The sequence below is a fragment of the Thermobia domestica genome, chromosome 7 (assembly GCF_964235325.1).
Source record: "Thermobia domestica chromosome 7, izTheDome1.hap1.1, whole genome shotgun sequence".
Classification (NCBI taxonomy): Eukaryota; Metazoa; Arthropoda; class Insecta; order Zygentoma; family Lepismatidae; genus Thermobia; species Thermobia domestica.
The window spans coordinates 27412238-27433235 of NC_137460.1; the positions used below are offsets into that span (position 1 = coordinate 27412238).

Genomic DNA, 20998 nt, shown 5'->3' on the forward strand with positions numbered 1-20998 from the left:
GATTTTCATGAAGAAACTTAATAATACGTTCACTAATTTTACACATTTTTCATAGCCACTTATACTAGGACCTTTGACTGTTTTCATAAGTTCATTGTAGCTTTTAAAATTCCTTTTTTGACATATTTTCATAAAATTTCCAGTTTCTCTTTGAATGAAGTGGGATAAATTTTGTACATGAAAACAGTACATAGTTTCTCATATACGTGACTATGAAAATACCGTATTTACGGACTATAAGTCACACCTTAATTTTTAAGCTTTTTTTTTTTTTTTTTTTTTTTTTTTTTTTTTTTTTTTTTTTTTTTTTTTAAGGAATATTCCAGTTTGGCTATTCTTGTTTCCAGTTTTTCGCAGAGTTTACGGTCTGTATATTCTAGCCTATGGTTTTGCGTTTGTAATGGCGGGGCAGGAGGGAACAGTGTTAGCAAGCTTGTGAATCTCCGTAACTTATGTTCGTCGCATTGGTGCACTGCTGCTGCCAATTGAATCCAATGTTGTCAGATTGAGATAGGTTTCCCGATATGGCCATTTTTAAGACTGGCTGGAATTTTAAATCAAACATTGGACATTTTTAATATTAATTTCGAATATAAGACACACCTGAATTTCGAAGGCAATTTATCAAAGAAAAAGTGTGTCTTATAGTCCGTAAAATACGGTACAGTATTTATGAATTTTCGGGAATTCATGAAAATTGCAAATATACCTTAATGTCCCATAATTTTAAGATTTTTTCCCTCTGTAACTTCAAAACAAGAACTAATCTCATTTTTAAACTATCCCAAATGGCTGCTTATGTCTCCGTTAGAAATCCTGTGTTGACCAGTGTAATTTGTCATTTGGCGTAAGAATTCATTTTAGTGATGCCGATAGGGGGAAGCATGGTGGTTTAGTGGTAGAGCGCTTCTGGTGCGTAGGGTCCCGTGTTCGATCCCCGACCAAGTATATTTATGGTGGACCTTGTCCGTTTCTCGGGGTAATCCCACATTCTCATTCCACCAAATTCTTCCATAATTCCCTTGCCTTAGTTATCCGTCTCCTTTAGTGTGAAGGGCATAATCGTGGGACGGTAAATTGAATGATTGGTGCTGCCGATCATTACAAAGTACTCTTGCCAGGGAAAGAGAGGTTCTTCAGACTCCCAAGTTGGTGGAATGCATATGGGGTCTCTGTAGTACAGTCCATTTGATAAAACTTGTCCCTTCTGACAGTTGCTTTCCTCTGCTTTTTTTTCCCTTCCTGCACGTGATCGTAACATTCAGGCAAGAAAAACTGTTTCTATGGCAACAGCACGTTCAGCCAATTATAGTGGCTCATTTCTCTCCGTCTGTAGTGGTAAATATTCCACCCTTTTCGCACGTTGCCAATTTGAATATAAACAAATAGGGGCTTACACTTTTTTTTAGTTCTCTTTTGTGTAATTTAATTTTATAAAATGATATTTACTTGGCAGTGAGTAATTTCGTATTTCAATACCGGACACAAAAGCTGGCAACACAGCATTCAGCACCTCGTGCGCGCAGTGGGCTGTCAGAAAGCACAAGTAGTGTTAATTGTGGTATAGTAAGAGATAGGCAGGGCTGGGATTTGAGCCATTTTCTGGCTTTAGGACTCATGGATTGGATCGAACGCTGCCGGATTGCAGTCAAACCATGGAACATGGTAACTAAACGGCGTGACAAACAGTAAGTACGCCAGAAATTTTTATTTGGGGGTGTGTTCAAAATAAAAGGGGGGTGTGCTCTCAGAATAGTAATATATTTTTAAAACAAACTCAAACAAGAAAACAGTATATTTTGTTACGCAACTATTGCAATACTACTACTACTACTAATAATAATAATAATAATAATTGCACTGGTAGGGTCAATAAAGTAAGTTCACACATTTGAGCATTTATTATTATTATGAAACTAATACAGTGAATCCTCTAAAAGCGGACATCGGTGGAACACCATACCACACATATTTATGGAATGGAAGAATAAGAAAGTTTGTTCTCTAATGAAGATGTCCACAATTAAGAGATGCCCGTTAAGAGAGGTTTCACTGTATTAGGAATTAACCTCCACTATTTTACCCAGTAATTATACATGAATTGATTAAATGCGAATTATTATAATTATTTTGCAAAATTCTGCTATTATTTCAATTTATTCACCCCCAGTAAGTTTTAGTGGGGGATTTTTTTTTTTTTCAAAATATTAATTGGGAAAAAATTCACTCGTCCTATGCTGAAATCACATTCGTTTAGTAATTTATACTGTACATAGTTCCAATTTCATTATTTTAACATTCTAACCCTGTTGTTAACGTTAATTGTTATAATATTATTTGATCTCTTAATCTACGTTCCTGCCCCTTCCTGGCTACGTTATTGGCTCTGAATATCTTTCATAAGAAAATTATTCTTTGATTTAGTTGTTTTCCAGAAATACAGTTTTTCAATTTACAAATATTTCGTATCTTTCTGTTTTGTCTTCTTTAATATACCCTAATTTTAATAATCCCAGGGCTCATACTGGTCTTGTCTCTTGTAAATAGTTGAAAAGTGACCAAAAATGGCCAAAAGCACAGGTAAAAGTGACCAAAATCTCATCATGACCCTTTTTCTTTTGTCGGTTTCTCCATCACCTCTCTCTTTGTTGTTTTGTTTCATCTTTACTTCTGTTTGAGCTTCCTCCTTTCTTAGGTTTTCAAAGCAGATGTAAAAAGCTTCTGAGTAACAAATTTCTGCTTTTTCCATTTGTTTTTATACTTTTCTTAGAAAACTGCCAATGCAAAACATAAATCACACGAAAAAGTCACTTTACCTCTCAAAAAAGTAACTTTTAGTGACCAATTTGAAAAAAAGTAAAATTTAGTTTTAAAAAAGTGACTCGCTATGAGCCCTGTTCCACTCAATGAATTTGCGTGAATAAAAATATACTTTACGAAAAATTAAGCTAGCGCCAAATGCGTTCCTGCATAACACTAGACTGTCTAATATATATATATAATTCTTATTTCGATCGATCTCTTCATTTCTAAAAACGTTTTGACTACACCCTTCCTACGTCCGTCCATTGATACACCACTTGCAGAGCAGGCTCGAAACCAGCCATAGAGCTTTGGGGGCCATGAATATGTTAGAAGGGGCCAAGTCATTAAAAATTCTACAAATATTTAAATTGTGCATTTTGTATTGAGGTCTGGAGGGAGCCCCCCTTTGCTTGCGAGCCTGTTTCAGAGTAGCACTTACCAACTGAATCTGGTATAGGCTTATTACTGTATTGTCATATTTTTCCTTATTGAGAAGGAGGTAGGTGAATGACCGCTCAAGACGTTGCCAATTTCAGTTATCTGCATCTGTCCATCAATCTCTTTTATCGGAAACGACCGCGGAGCCCAGGAGAGTATGTATGAGCAGGTCTGTTTTGTCAATTGTTTCGATCGAAACACCGTCCGAAACAAAGAGGTCATGTGGTACTCGAAGCCGTACATGAGAAAGAAGTCGCTTCGTATTTTGAAGTGAAATAAATAAATAAGAATATTGCCTTCTTTCGTAAACGCTAAACCGTTTTTAACTTGTAATAAATAACCTATATGATACTGATTGATACAATTGGATTTGGGGGAGCATTCCTTTTCCATCCAGGGGTGTGTGTAAAGAAATTTGGAGGGGTGTTAGGGGGTATTGGGGGGGGGGTGTAGATTACTCCCTGGTGACAAACATCTTGGCATTTGAAGACGGCGCTCAAAATTCCCTTTAAATGCGGCTAGCAAATGAGAGGCCTGCGGTATTGCCACGTTTATTGTGTACACATTCACTTCAGTCTATTCCCTGCCACCTGATCGCGCTGTAGTGCGTCTGTTTAGCCAAGTCATAGCCGTACCCCTTTACCACTTGGCAACGTCGCGTCAGAGCTTGAGTTTTATTCGTTTAGCTGAAATACCAAGATGTTTGTCACAGGCTTTAGTAGTGTTCAAACGAATCCTGATAGAGCTGTTGAAGGGGGGTGGGGTGCGCTTATCTTAATAGTGTTGAATAACAGCGCTATCTTTGATTTTGTGATTTATATGGCATGGTAACTCTAGATTTCAGTTTACGATCGACAAACACTTGGGTGAATTTTGTCATTTTGGTTTATTTGTATTTATTAGTATGCTTCGCCCAGAAAACAGAACTATGAGGTGTTAAAATGTTTCGATTTGATCTTTTGAAGACAGGACTTTCTAGAATGGAGCTGTGGAAATAAATAAATGTCAACGAATACCATTGGTGAGGTTTAATTTTTCAACATTTAACTTTTTTAGCATTATATTGATGTTTTGCGTAGAGGCAAAACTTCTCATTAATAGTATCAAAGATTCAGTCTTGTAATCATACAAATTTGTTATTTTAATTTTATATTTTTCAACTATATAATTAGTGGACCATCACATCCAGGGCCGTGCCGTGGAAAATCAGCGCCCGGGGCGGGAGTATACGACGGCGCCTCCATACATATATTCCAAGCAATTTTTTCTTTTTTCTCCCGGATTTTTCGCTCCCTTACTTCGGCACCCGGGGCCGTCGCCCCGCTTCCCCCCCCCCCCCACGGCACGGCCCTGATCACATCACATCGCGAAGCCACAGCCACATGATATAACATAATAATACTTAGGTGGCTAAAGATTGGGTTTTTACTTTAAACAGATAATGCTGATAAACATGAAAATCTGTAATTCGTCTGTGAATTTTAGAAATGGAAATTGCGATTTGTAACATAAGTGATGACGTCATAGGCAACGGCTTTAGTTGAGCTGGTCCACGTTTCCTATGAGATCGCCGTCAAGCAGCGTGGAGTCTTAGACGGTTCTTGGGTGGATGATCACTGTGAAAAATTAAATGATAATTCGTCTTCACTCAGCATCATAAGAACAACCAAGGAATCATGTAATTGAGAGAAATAACGGATTTTGATAAAAACCAAGTACAACGTGATAGGACTCTGGTGTGCTGACCATACATCCATACATCCGAACATTTTCATTACTAGCTACTTATGTTTAAATGATAATCATTTAAACGGACAGTAATCACTTCTTGTATGATTGTATTAAAAATGGCTAAATTCAGCTGACAGAGCGGGCCTATTGATTTCCAGTGTGAATTGTTTAATCAATTATGGCATGAAATATGCTAATTTCACCTTTTGATCTGTTCAAATCCTTCTAGGGAAATTATGGGAAATTCCATAGTTACATTTAGCAAAAAGGACAAATGGAATTTTTTTGTTGATAAAACGGGAAAATCCAGGGAAATTCTCGCGATTGACCAATCAATATAAATGATTAACATTTTCTTTCTTCTTTACCACAGCAAAGTTTGTGTGTGTGTCTGTTGAAAGCAGGGTTGCCAACATCAGAGAAGAAAATTATTGATTTTCGTCCTTAAAATTATCGTATATTACAAAAAATTATCGTATATTCGTTATAGGCGTGATATTTGTATAAATAAGTATAATACTACTAATAATAGTAATAATATATAATAAACTTACCAAGTAATCTTCAGTTTCGAACTTCACATTGGTGTCACTATTCTTATCATAAAGTAATTACGCGATACGTAATTTCACTTGCCAGAGAACGATTCTAACTTCTTTGTTATTTCACATCCAAACAAAGGCGCTAACATTCACGTGAGCGAATAATAGAGCATCTATCATGAACAAACAATATTGCCACCTCCACGTAAATGTGATGGATGCAGGAATGCAGGGTTACCAATTCTCAAATCGTTATTGATTTATTTTGGCGAGAATGACTGTTAAAAATGTGTTGTTTTTTTATAATTCTTTAATGCACACCTACAATTTATTTGAATATTCAAAAACTGCTAAAAAAAGTTTACGTTCTAAAATTATCGTACATTCACCTATTATTGCAAGGGCATGATCGTATATCGTACTAAGGCTTAAATTATCGTGTTGGCAACCCTAGTTCAAAGTAACATAATTTGCACTCATTGTTGGCTGGGTGTATTGTTTTTTTTTTTTTTTTTGGTTAAAAAATGAAGGAAGAAGTAAACAATAGAAGAAGCAAATGAACAAAACAAACTGGATTGACAAATACTTTATAATATAGCTAAGTTAGTCTTATCACATAACTTCTGTTTGTCATAGCAATTGGACACTCAATAAACTAGGGAAAATTTGATAAGAGAAGAAAAATTTTTATCAGTCTAGGGAAATTTTCTTAATGAAACCTACGAACAGTGCTCTGGGAGCAAATACTGTATTCCATTTCCCATCACGCAATTCTCAGTTTTACATAACGCTGGCTACCTCAATTTTTCCAGTTCGGGATTCCCTTCTTCGAACTAAGCTGGCTACTTGTCAACAACAAATGGTTACTAAACATAGAAACTTGTCTTTTCTTTAAAGCTCCCTAAAGGAATTCAGAAAACCTGATTATGGTGATCTCCTGAAAACTAGTTAATTCTTGTTCTTCCTACATGTTACAATGTCTCCCAGGTTATGCAAAATACTGCATTTTAAATGCAGCGGAATAAAAACTAATCTTTTCAAAAAAAAAAAAAAAAAAAAACTAAAATGTCGGGCTAAAAGTGCAGCTATAATTTGGTAATCTATATGCAGAATCTACAAACAAGGTCACGACATTTACTGAGTAGCTTGTAGATCTTTTTTGTACTTGATGACTTGAATATTGTAAAAAGAAAAATCTCGATAAAATATGCACTTGGCAAACCTTCAGACTCTACAATGGTTAGTTAATTTAATGACAATTTAGCTTCATCAGCGTAAACCAAGACTTCGATTATAGATTTTTCTTTTTTTAAATTATTTAAAAAAATATTTTGGCAGAAAGTTTTAATAATAACCAAAAGGAGTGTGGTAATTTTGTTTTTGTCAAATATTATACAAGGTTAGGTGGTGTGGTTTTACTACTAAAGATTTCTCTGCAATGAATACGTGATGTAAAGACATTTTAAAAACCACTAGCTAACCTTGCTAGTTTTGTAATGGCGGCCATTTGTACAGACTATGGTAATTTACAAGCGAGATTTGATTATTTCTGCCCTAAATCCAAGTCACGCAATTTAATGTCATTTGTTTTTTTTTTTCTGATTTCTTCTTGATTTGTTCTTGTTTTTATTTTTTTCTTGCCGGTAGATTTGTTCTTAGCGATATCAGCCCAAGTCACGTCGTGTTGAACTTTGATAGGATACGAAGTGTATTTCAGCATCGAAAGAACCTGGTCCCGTTACTAAGATCACTTACTTGGTTTTTCATTTCCGTAAAGCGACCTCAATTTTTAGTTTTCCTTTGTTGTAACACTTGTTTTAACTTGGTGGAAATCAGTTAAATGTAACAGTGGCATCTGATCAAAATTGGTCCAAAGAAATAGTAAAAATAAATTTTAAAAAAGTTAGAACGGAATTCCCTTCCCAAGCAAGGATGGCTGTTTCTATGCCCGTCAGAGATTTGAACGAAATTGTAGACTCACACATTAGGGCTCCTGGTGACACCCTAATTAATCACAGAGTCATGATTGCTACATTGTTGGGAAGCTTATGGAACACAGATTTAAACGAGCTAATATGTGTGTAATTCCCATCCTATTCGTAGAAGAGGAAGAAGAAACAATATGTTCTAAAATATATAAGAAAACGAATTTAGGGGGCTGTGGCAACACTTGAGGTCATACTAGACTGACAAAATCATGCTTATGTGTAGGCAACATATTTGTAACATTAATATAAAGGAGCCATTGCTGCAATACAGAGGAAATATTGTTTTTTTAAAAGCAAAGCGTTGGAGAAAAATTAATTTAATTTGAATCACCTGCCCCCCCCCCTACAAACACACCAGAAAATCATTATGTGCAAATCTTTTTGCTACACACATCGTGTACAACAACAAGAATTACACTTATAGACCGATTCAGCGAAAATATATCTTGTCTTATATGGGAACTGTCCTTAAAATAAATGTAATTTACATTAAAAAAAACTGAAACTAAAAAAAAGAGGCCAACTTTGCACCACCATCCCTCCGCCCCATATAAACAACAAGTACACATACAGGGTCTTACCCCGTAGTGGACTACTTCATTGCTTCCAGTGCCAATTTTTATGACTGATTCTCAATGGGAGGAATGGCCCCCAAAAAATCCTCATGCAAAAAAAAAAAAAAAAATAAAATAAAAAATAAATAAATAAATAAAATAACACAAGAACTCGTGAAAGAAAAAAACACGAAATGTTTCCTCCTCCCCCCGTGGTACCCTCACACAATCATCCATCAAATCCGGGACGGTGGCTCAGTGGTAGAGCGTTCACCTGTGGTGCGTGGGGTCCCTAGTTCCATCCCAGATTGCGTCAAAGTGGGTTTTGTGGTGAACAAACACAGTGTTTGTGGGTTTTCCCGTTTCCTCCCACTTTCTTTAATCCACCATTTTCATTCATTTCTCATCATCATCGTCTCCGTTAGCCTAGCTGGCATAATCGTTGGACATAAAACTCAAAGATTTCATTTTATTTTCCCAACAATCCCAACCAGTGACGACGCCAGAGGGGGGGCAAGGGGGGCGAGCGCCCCCCTTGTAGTTACTTCTGCCCCCCTGACTGCCACCTAGACTGCCCCCCTGACTGCCACCTAGACTGCCCCCCCCCAGACTCCTACAATCTTTAAACATTCTATATGTAGTATTTTATATCAGTATCATAACCAATCTCATTTTCAAATTGTAGTCTACTTTCCATGCATTTACTATGTGGCAGATTAGTCCTCAAGCTTTCTTCTTTGAGCGTCTGGGTATGCACGCATATTTTTGTTTTCTAAATTATCGCCTTTTGAGGTAAATTTTAGTTATGCTTCTTTCTTATGATTTTTAATTGTTGTGCCTAGCGAACAACAGTAGATTTGGTCGACTTGTATTCTTCTCATTGGATCAACTTCGATTGTAAACAACAGAAAAGTAAAACCAGTTACGTAACTTGTTTGTATTTATCCAGATTTGAAGTTTTCAGTTTCATATTTTGTTTTATTTAAAGATTCTATATTTCTTTTTTCTGAAACATTATTCTCGACCTTCAGTATTCAGAGGATGTGGTTATAACAGCTTAGTTTGCAACTACCAGGACTTAATTTTTTGAAGGGGATAAAAAGAGTTGTGTTTTCCCTTCCTGCAAATGATAATAATAAATTTATGAAATTAAATTGATTCCCAATAAAACGTATTGTCAGAGTGCTGATCTCTAGTTAGTAATTGGTTTATACTAGTGTTCCCTTACTTATTTTGTTTCAAAGTACTGACGTGATGTCTACCATATTGACTAGGAACTGCTGAAAAATTCGTAGCCCAACCCAGAAGGAGTGCATGTGGAATGGTGAAGTTTTACTTCTTCTACAGTTCCCCCGAGAGTCAATATACTACCTTGTACAGTGCTCTAGTTTTTGCAGAAAAGTTAAAAAAAAAAAAAAAAAATCTGAAGATTTCCTTGCACCACTGTTCGTAGCACTACCTCTATCAGATCTAAAATGGCGTACTTCCAAGTGTTATTTAAGTTTGGGAAATAAGTACACGTAATAGTTAGACGGAGCTAAATCTGCGGAATAAGAATGATGATCTAGACATTGAAATCCTAGATTATGCAATGTCAGTTGTGTTCGCAAGAGCTTGATGGACAGGTGTATTCTCCTGAAGGAACAGAATTCTTTTCTTTTCATTTTCCGCGGCGTTGAACTTTGAATTTTTCTTTCAGGTTTTGTAAGTAATGTAGAGATTCTGGATTCAATATCTGACCGTTGCGGAGGTAGTCTATGAGTACGACTCCATACTTATCCCAGAAGAATGTTGCAAACAGTTTTTCAACCTATTTCTGTGTCTTGAACTTCTTGGGGCGATGGAGAAATGAGTGCTACTACTCCATTGACTGTTGTTTCGATTCCGGGTCATAGTGGTACAACCATATTTCATCTATGGGTACTATTCGTCAGCGAAATTGATCAGCATTACGGTCAAATTGGAAGAAGACTTCTCTTAATGCCGTCACTCTTTTATTCTCCTGACAGATTTTTTAGGAAACCATTATGTCGAGAACTTGAGAATACCCAAGCCATTCTGAATTATGCCACCGACGAGTTCCAAAGAAATGCCCAGAATCTCTGACACAAGTTTTGCTGAGAAGGTAAAAACTGAGAAAGCGGGGTGCAGCCAGACCTCAGACTATAATAAGTATATCGTGAGTTTACTATGAAGAAACTTTAAAAACTATATAAATAATAGCTTAAATTATTTTTGTCACTCAGAAACTGGGGTGGCCTAGGCTCTCCGGCCCCGGGCTATATCCACCACTGGGTGAAATGCTGCAATTTTCAAGAATAATGTCACAAATTGCATCCGTGATTTCGGGAAGAGTCATTGCTTTTAATCATCCTGGATGTAAAGCATAATTTGTTGAGAAATCGCCACGTTTATACTAAACCATTTACTTCTTCACCACTGTATTTAATGGAGGAGAGTCCCGTGATGTTTCACTGATTTCTTAATTAATATACTTCGGTGACTTTCCTTGGTGGAACAAAAATGTTATAACAGCTCCTCGTAAATCTTTTCTCTCTCTCTTTAGCACATAGTACTAGACGAATGTGTTACTTGTAGCATATGCGAAAGTAATTCAATTTATGTTTAGGGTTCAAAAGTTTCATTGAAAAATATTTCATGTGCAGACGTTACTTATTTGTTAGTTACAAATTTTACTTGAAAGAACTTTAATTTATAATTATATAGGTCTAATATAAAATACAACAACGAAATTACACAATGTAATGTAAAATAAGTCAAACGTAATAAATATGTCATTTTTGGTATGGCAAATAGCCGCCCCCCCCCGAAAATGTATCTGCCCCTCCTTTGTCCCCCTAAGAACTTAAAGCTGGCGTCGTCGCTGTGTGTTACTTGTAGCATACGCGAAAGTAATTCAATTTGTTTAGGCTTCAAAAGTTGCACTAGTTGTGCAGACGTTACTTATTTTTTAGTTACAAATTTTACTTGAAATCATATAGGTCTAATATAAAAACAACAACGAAATACACAATGTAATGTAAAGTACGTCAAACATAATACATGTCATTTTTGGTGTGGAAAAAAGCCGCCCCCCCCGAAAATGTATCTGCCCCTCCTTTGCCCCCCTAAGAACTTAAAGCTGGCGTCGTCACTGATCCCAACTTATGAACTTAAAACCTCCCGGCTCATGAGAAGCACCTAATTTATTTGATTCATTTAGAGTTTTGTAATTAGAATTGATTAGAAACAAACACATACAGATTTTTTTTCAACATATGTTGAACGTGTGATCATACCACCATTAGTACGTGGTGTAATTCATCCAATGTTTCGATATAACAAATAATGCTTGTACTTGAGTATTGTAAAGTTACAGAAGTATTTACCCACCAGGATCAGATTTTTCATATGAAGGAAGACAAGAACAATTAATTTATAATCATGTTCATTAACATACAATGATGACAACGAACAATCAGTCAGCCATTTTCTGAACAAGACTGGCGACCTTGATGTTTGACGGTGTTAAAAATTCGTAACATGCTTGTTTTCTTTCTTTCTTTCTTTCTTTCTTTTTTCTGTCGGGATTTCAGCTGGGAAACAATTTGTTCTTCTTTCTCTTCTTTACTTATGCAGGAATGTTGTTATTTATATAAATAAGGACGAGAATGGTTTCCTTATCTTATAAAGGGGAAGTGGTTTAATTAAATATATTGTAGACATATAGTTGTTCTAATATGCACGTGTTAAAAATGTGATATATTAAGTACAAAAGTATAAGAGTACTAGGGAAAGTCTACAAATAAGCAAATTTGCATTTCTGCAGTCTTCTATACCAACTTATATAATCCTTTTTATACATTACTATTACTGCATGGTGTAACAAAGAGTTGTTCATATCGCCCAAGCAGTGATGCCAGCTTGAAACATAAAAATCCTATCTCGAGAGGCAGATATTTCCATTTCGCTCTTGAATTTTCCAGTTATATTAATTACAAAATTAAAAATTATTTTTTTAAAATATAAAACTGTTGTATGTCATATATTTCCTTAAATATGTAAGTAAACTTATCCGTAAAATTCAATCTTTTACGTTTATTAAGTAGTTGATGAATAACTATTTTTCTTTGAAAAAGATAGTTTAAGATGTTTGCGAAAACAAGTACATTCTGTCATCAGAATTTAGTACAGTGTTTACATAATTCCTTTGTGTTATCATATTGTAAAGAACGTAAAGATACTTGAAGAATTTTATTCTCCAGTCGTTTTGTATAGAACATTTTTTCGAAGCTCGTAATTTCTTATTTTGAATTTTTGCTTTTTTTTCGCTAATTATATTCTTTATATTTACAAAGCACTAGAGTACATTTTACATTCCTTGGAGCTTGTTTTCTTTGAGAATCACTAGTTACTTCTGCGCTAGCATACATTTTCCGATAACAAAATTTGACAATTTAGGCTGATTTCAAGATTTTATCAAGGTCATTGATCTATACAAAATTTTGTTATTGCCGATGAAAACGACCATATTTGCTGTTAATTCTGATGAAAATTTCTTTTATCCCTTTTTGATAAATTAGTGTTTAAAAACCCTACAAAACGAGATTTGCTCCACGGGTTGGCACCAATGCGCCCAAAAATCTATCATACATCCAATATATTCTCCTGATATTTCTCCAAGTTTTATCTTTCCCTACTCCCTTCCCCTCTTAGATCATGTCTTTGATTAAAACTTATTGTTCTTGTGTAGATTATAAATTTTTTTAAACACAAAATTTTGATTAAGTCCTTCCCACTGGTCTAGTGGATAGTGCTGGCATATCTTTGGTAAGTGATCCTTAGTTCGATTCTCGATAGAAGAGCTTTGAACGCCTCACGGTGGTTCAGATTGTACCTTAAACTGTAAACCCACGTCTCATAGAGCTTTGAAAAGGGACACTGGATTTCCAGAAATGACTAACCAACCAAACAATGACACAAACGAAATATATATTAGTTACTGTCAGGTTGAAATCTCAGCTTCCTTCCTTTGCATACCCTGAAATTCAACGATGTACTCCTGGTGGAACGTGTATTTTGGTATTTCCGTATATAATTGGCAGCATTGTTAGCAGGGGTGCCCATCCCCCCCAAAGCTGATGGCGCACTGCCCCCAAAACTAATAATCTCTTCCCTCCTCAAAACTCAAGTCCTCTAAAAACAATTGCCCAGTGTAGCAGTAGTTTTTATAGTATTGGTAATTGTTATTTTTGTTGTTGTTTTTATTTCCTGCAGTAGTATTATAGAATGCTTGTAGTAGTAGTAGGGGCAGTAGTAATTATAAAAATGGCCTTACTTATTCGACATTAGAGTAAAATTCTTCCCCAATTTTTTTTATTCTCCCCAATTTTTTTCTCGATGGCACAACTTGCGCCATTCATCCCTCCTGTGGGCGGCCCTTCTCTCTTAAAACGAACCAATCTTTCCTTTCATACGGCTAATTGCGCGGAACTTCATTCATCGAGTAATCAAGCAGGGGGTACGGGGGTTCACCCCGGAAAATTTTTGAAAATTAGCTTCTCAAAGTCGTGTTTTAATGCTATTCCGACAGTAAAATTGCTAGTTCTAAAGTAGAGTAAAATCCCCCCCCAAATTTTTCTCAATGGCGCAGCTTGCGCCATACACCCCCCTGTGGGCGGCCCTGATTGTTAGTAACAATCAGTTGTGAAAATTGCGGTCCTACTCAGTGTTACCATCTTACAACTTTTCTTCCTAAATTTAGTGAGTCTCCCTCCGGGAATCATTTGTGAGAACCAATTTATAGGAAGTAACGCTTTTGCGAGAAATTTTTATCTTTGCTTTTCCTGTATCAAATTACGAGGGTGATTCATAAAGTAATGCCTCCAAGGTGATACCTTTATTTGTGTTTGACACATAGCGCCGACAGGTATCAGTGTAAAGCTTCCAATGTCAGCTACAAATGGTGGCATCGTTTTTCAACATAGTTCCTATTACAGGCAACACACTTGCGCCAACGCGAAACAAAGTTTGGGCGAAGAATTGTGGTGGTTGCTGGCGACACTATTGCCAAAGCGCTGCTTTCACCTCCGAGTCAGAGCTGTAACTTTAGCCCTTAAGGCAGGCCCTTAAGTGAAAGGACATAATAAAATGCAACTTATCACAATCATAGATAATGTTGTACTACAACAGAAAATATGAACCTGAAGAATTTTCAGTGTTGCCATCCATCGAGATTACAGTGTTGCCAGAATAACAATTTCCCTAAAATCTAAGTTAAGGCAGCGACTAGAGGAACGAACTCAACTGCATTTGATTACGTATCATGCTGTTTTGGTTTTCTGTGAACTACTTTTTTAAATAATAGTTGTATTTAGTTTGTAATAAACAAAATAGTTTTAACATACAGTTATTAAAGCTAAATAATAATGCTATTTAAAAAGTAGTTCACAGCACACCAAAACAACACAATACGTAACCAAGTGCAGTTGAGATCGTTCCTCTAGTCGCTGCCTTAATTTAGATTTGAGGGAAATTGTTATTCTGGCAACACTTTAATTTCTATGGATTGCAACACTGAAAATTCTTCAGGTTCATATTTTCTGTTATAGAACAACATTATCTATGATTGTGGTAAGTTGCAGTTTATTATCTCCTTTCACTTATGAATAAACAAGCAAAAGAAAAATGGTAAATTTTGCATTATTTTTAGTAAGGCAGGCTCTTAAGATGATCCTTAAGTTTTGGGAGGAGCAAAAAGTCGCAGAGCTCAAGATTCAGATCCTAGGCAGGATGAGGCAGAATGTCAACAATACTATGCCAGCAGTTGAGACAACTTTGAATTCTTTTGGCGGAGGAGAGGACATGTGGCGGTACTCCATCGACTGACGCTCCGTTTCCGGGTCGTAATGGTGTAACCACGACTCGTCGAGAGCGATGAATGTTTCTGGGTGAACAACCTTCCGCAGTCAGAAATTCAGTGACAGTCGCTCTTTCAACCAGAAATTACCACTGGATGCCATGGATTGCTCCATTACTCTGGAAAGAAAAGAAATAGGAAAGTGAAACAAGTGACATTCTATAACTTAAACATCAGTGCAATAGTGATAAACAGTTCAGTACTATTGGCCAAGTAGTGGGCTTGGAGGCATTACTTTCTGAATCACCCACGTACTTATGTTAGTACATATTCTTGATGCTATTGACTCATTTTATCCTTTATTTCTTTTTAAATATGTTTTCTAGACTTTTCACTTTGTTCCATCAAAAGAAATATTAGAATGACACTCTAGTAAAATATCTTCCCATGTTTCAGACGTAAAATGACTAGTAGTATATCTGAAATACTGCTAATTCTAAACATAAAATTCTATTACAATGTTGTAGCAAACATCCTGTATGCAGGGGAGTAAACAAGGGCCCCGCAGACCCCGCATTGCGGGGGGCCCGAAGCCATCACGGGGCCCCGAATCGTGATGTAGGACGTAGAGAAGGGGCTCCATTCCACGTTGTCTGCGGGTGGCCTCCAAGCCCTTGGTTACGCCACTGCCTGTATGTTCGACGAACACCAATCCTCTTGAACACCATTTGTTACAAACATGTTCTCCAAGTTTAGTTCGTTTGAAAAGCACTGCATTAAATTTCTCCCTACTGACTTTCAAAGCAATATTCGTACCTGCCATGATTTATTAAAGATTTAATGATAGCCTTCCACTGTTCTAAGAAATTTTATGACTATCCATCGCTATAAAAGGACTGCTTTCGTATTACCTATCGAATCGCATACATCCAGTGTAATGTATGAAGCACACTTTTTTTTTTCTTTTTTAAAAGTGCAGAAAGGATATGTACTATACAAGTGTATATTATGTACGGTTAATTTCTTGTGTTGCCTACAGCAACGTTCTTTTTTTCTAAAGAGAAATCGTTTGATGATCCTGACTGGTGTAATTATAAAATATCGTTTTGTAACTGTTCTGTTTTATAGTTTGACTTCGAACTTCATTGCAAATCTTCATAAAAAATAACAGCTTCCACCATCTGCTGCTCTCCAACAAAGAAAGAAAGAAAGAAAGAAAATGATATGTATGCAGTGCACAGACGATAATAAGGCTTGTGATATCCTACAATAAAGCCTTGTATACATTTAATACAAAAATTATAGTAATTTCGTGTAGGGACCATTGGACTGAACTTACTTCCGCGTTTGTGGTCATCTGTTAAGAGCTACAATTTATTCATTTCGCCTGTGATAGCTAAAAACTCGTGAAGCGGTGTGTCTAGATTAGTGGTTCTCAACCGTCGTGTCTCGATACACTGATGTGTTGCGCAATCCCATAAAGTGTATCGTGAAATTTGTGAATTTAATGAGCCAATTAGTCAGAATCAATTTAGAGACAAACTGTAACTGTCAGCACCTCCAACGGCAGTAACAATGCTCACTACTATTTATAGAGTCACTATTTTTTTTAGGAACTTATAGTTTTACACTATTATCAGTGGCGTACATCACAAGGAGGGTTTCGGGATTTTAACCCCCTTGAACAAGATATTGTGGGAAAACAAACATTTACCATATATATATATATATATATATATATATATATATATATATATATATATATATATATGTCCAGAAAATAAATGAAATTAACTGCTTGACACCCACTTGATAAAACTCTGCGTATTCCACTGATGTATTGTTTATATAATGTTAATATATCAAACAAGTGTGCCACGATGTCGTAGGTGTACAGTAAAATGTGTCGTAAGTAGAGATGCAAAAAAGCCGGCTTTTTTGAATCGATGTTTTTTTTTACATAAAAAGCCGTCTTTTTTGGGGAAAAAAACGAGAATTTTGGAAATTTTGGCTTTTTTCAACTTCATGATTTTTCTATCTAAATAGCTTTCTTATAGTATATTCTATAGTTAGATAAGAATTCCATGACCTGAATGTGATATTTCGCTCTGAAATTCACCATCAAGATGGTTGGAGCACATGTTTTACGAATTAAAGCTAACATGAAGAATGTAGTATTTGAGGGTAATTTTAGAGGCTATTTAACTTTATTGTAACTTTTGAGTTATCGACATCTTTTTTCTTCTCTAGTTTGTCATCCGTGTTTCATTTCTAAGAGCTTTTAGTACTCTAGCTTCTAGCGCAAAAGTTAAACTTGCCCGTTTTTCTATTTATCCGTCAAAGCGTACGTTTTTCAATATATCCGTCAAACCGTACTTCCACATTTCTGTTATACTGTAGCTGTGAAGTGATTTAGCAATAATTTTCCGGACACAACCTTGAATACCAATTTATACAAATAATCAGTAGCGGATTTAGAAAAGTACTTTAGGAGGTTTTTTTCTGATTGTTTCGTTTCCTAAAAAGTCCTAATTTTATTTGGGAAGTGCTTGAAGTTTATGAGTACAGGCATAACTAATATTTCGTTTTGTTTATATGTTTAGCAATAATCTTCCGGATACAACTTTAAAAATCATTTTATACTGAGAATCAGTGGCGGATTTAGAAAAGTATTTTGGGAAGGGTTTCTTACTAATGTTTAGTTTTTTTAAACATTCGTAATTTTTATTTGACGGGAGCTTAAGTTTATGAGTAAAGGCATAAATAATAGATATTTCATTTGTTACAGACATTCCGTAACTTTGGGGAACGGGCTTCAGTCCGAAAGACCGCCCCCCTAACCTTCGCAAAACCGTCACTGCTGGTAATTAGTAATAATAACGATTTAAAAACAATAAAAAAGGAAGTCGCCCAACTCACAGTACACGCACTATTTCTACATTCACAGATGGAATGAAGAAAAGCTTTGTCAGAATGGTCGAATGCTGGTTGAATCCCGGACTTCCCGATAGAAGCGCAAAAGCTAATCACTCAGTCATGTTTGTTGTGCAGTTGTATTTAGCTTAACTTAAATATATTCCGTAGTCTTTTTTTTTTTTGGGGGGGGGGGGGGAGTTCCGTAATGATATGTTGAATCCCTCTTGTTAAAAATTCAGAAAACTTGAGGATTGGGTAAACTGTGATGGTGGTTCTATAAAACTTAACTGTAGAATTTCAAGAATATACAGAACCAAAAGCTCTAGATGTGCAGTCTTTAAGTGTATCATATAAATCTAAGTTTTTCTCTTATGTTTTATTTTAATTTTATTTTGTTTTAAAAAGGGGGTATGGAATATTTTGAAGTAAAAATACTACATACTATTTTGCTAGTTATTTGTGTATTCTTTAAAAAGAAGTGTTTACTTTTAGGGTTGGCTGATTTACACCAACTTTTTTTTTTTTAATAACTGGTTTAAAACACAAAAGTAAAAAGAATGAAAAATGCGAATCGTGTGAACTTCATGGTAACGTTTCCAGATATCAAACCACCTGCAATAGTTTTATTTCCCTTTCACCTTTTAATCAAGTTGTCCCATGTTCAATTCTCGGTCGAACCACAATCCTTCTTTCATGCGTAACCCAAGTAGCGGTTCGGATGTCAGTTTAAGCGAAAGTCTTCTCCTTGATAACCTCGGTATTTCGTAAGGATGTTAAGCCTAAATATACGAAACAAACCAAATTGTATATTTCTACATGCCTAAATGCGTGTTGTTTTATAAAGAAGCCAATATTGCTTAAATATATTGATAGAAATTGGCAAAATTTATCGATTGCCTACGTAGCTTCCAACATTAGCTTGGATTGGACTTTCAATGATATCTACGTACCGGTACTAAATTTGTAATTTAATACCTCAGTTTTAGCGTACTGATTATGGTACGTTGACCTTTAAATTTTACATGCAAAGCAATAACAGGATTTTCCCGTTATTGTCTTACATTTCAAGCAATGACGGGATTTTCCCAATGGCTAGGGCGGGAGATTCTCAACTTAAGAAATTTACTGACCGCACTTCTTTAAGTTTATGGGAGTTCTTCCGGCATAACCCCGCTGTTGCATAATAACATCAAGGCGAAACAAACTTAGGCTATTTCTGTGAATATGTAATATAAATACATAAAGCAAAAAATCTAAGTCAAAAAAGCCTGGTTTAAACATCCTCCAAAAAACGGGATTTTGTCATTTTCAAAAACAACAACGGTTCTTGCCAACTCTGCTTACTTTTGTATATAGGAGGTTAAAAAATTCTTATTCTATTATATACATTGGTTAATCTTGTGGAATTCATAATGTAAATATGTTGAAGAAAAATTGTTTGAAATATTTTTTCGGAATTCATAGTTTATTTTCGATGTTTTTTATTATTATCAGCATCAACCACTAATTAAATGATTTTTTGTCTTATAGAGAAGCGATACAAAGTCTGTTTTATCAATATAAAGCAGTATTTTGAAAAAAGCCCAAAATTTCCGAAGCAAAGCAGAGAAAACCGAGTTTTTTTTTTTTCAAAAAAGCCGGTTTTTTTCCGAGCGCTTGCATCTCTAGTCGTAAGTGAAAAAAAGGTTGAGAACCACTGGTCTAGATAACAGAACAAGTAACACGACTTATTTATTTAAAAAAAACATCTACAATTCCGGAAACATTTATTGAAAAATATTTAAAATTAAAGGTTGTTATAATAACTTATCTCATTAACTGTGGTATAAATTATTCTCTTGCTACCGTCATAATGAAAGGATGGATGCGGTCAGTGGCGGATCCAAGGGGAGGGCTAAGGGGCTATAGCCCCCCTGACGCTCAGGTATATACTGTATAAAATGGGCTTCAATCCTTCTTTACACTGGATAAAACGGCAAAATATGAGTTAGCCCCTTCCTTGACCATATCCTGGATCCGCCACTGGAAGCGGTTATTGCTTTAGTATCAGTTTCACATTAATAGGCATGGGCGCCCGAAGGAGAGGGCAGAATGGGGCCCGAACCTCTTCCCGCCTGGCTTACAAAAATGTATTAAATTTCTTAAGATTTTTCTTAATACAAATAAAAATACCAAACTTAATATAGCAACCAGGGATTTGAGCCCCTCCTCCTAGAAAATTTTCTTCAGGCGCCCATGTCACGAATAAAGTCTCAAATCAAAGGAATGTAGACGAACGTAAAGGGGAAAAATGTGTAAAATTTGACTGTCTCAAAATCCAAGTAGTGAGTCCTATTGCTATTATTACAATTACAAATATCAATATTTAAAAGTGCTTGATTTTTTTTTTAATAATTAGATTTACTCATCTCAGGTAAGTAAATAGAAATAAATGAAAAAGGAAGGAAAATAGAGATCTTGAAAATAAAACGTAGACAAATTCATCAGTGTTCAGAAGATGCTGTCTACAATCCACTGTACAGAGTGGGTCGGTGGATCAATGGCGGGGTTACATCCTCTTGACTCACTCACAAATGTTGACCCACGACCCACTCCATCTCTGTTCCTCAACATCCCTTCATTAGTCACTTTATCAAACTAGGTAATTTTCAATATAAGTCGGTAACACCAGTATTCGAATACCTTTACCCAAGGGCGCCCATCAGGGGAGGCAAGGTAATTTTACTTCGGAAGTTCGAAAATCCAATAGAATTTTCAGAATAGTTACCGCAAAACTTGAAACTGTATTTGAAATGTCGCTTATACTTGCTCCCCTCTAGAAACTACAACATGGGCGCCCTTGCCTTTACCTGTACTATACTATAGTATACTACCAAATAAAAATTGAAATATTGATGGTACAACATGCAAGAGATGTTTACTTTAATATATTTCATTCCAGATAGGTAACACTTTGTCAGGATCAATTATATATTTCAGGTCTTCATTTGTTTTGAGTATTTTTAAGGGGTATAAAGCTTGCATTAAGGTTAAAGCAAGTATAATATCAGGTTTTGAGTACTGAACATAATTTCTAATTTATTTCTGTGTATACTTATTAAGCGAGTTTACAATAATTGTTTTAAAATGTTTTAAACTCTCTGTATCTGTAGATCCAGGGGGGCA

The 20998-nt window shown here is 35.7% G+C and overlaps 1 long non-coding RNA gene across 1 annotated transcript in view; it reads left to right on the forward strand.

Annotated features, from left to right (window-relative positions):
• The first annotated feature begins 471 nt into the window (after positions 1 to 471).
• Positions 472 to 20998, forward strand: part of LOC145689937 (uncharacterized) — a 175008-nt gene continuing 154481 nt past the window's right edge. The window contains exon 1 of the long non-coding RNA XR_014132124.1: positions 472 to 1688. This is a non-coding gene — a long non-coding RNA (uncharacterized LOC145689937). The remainder of the gene's footprint in view (positions 1689 to 20998) is intronic.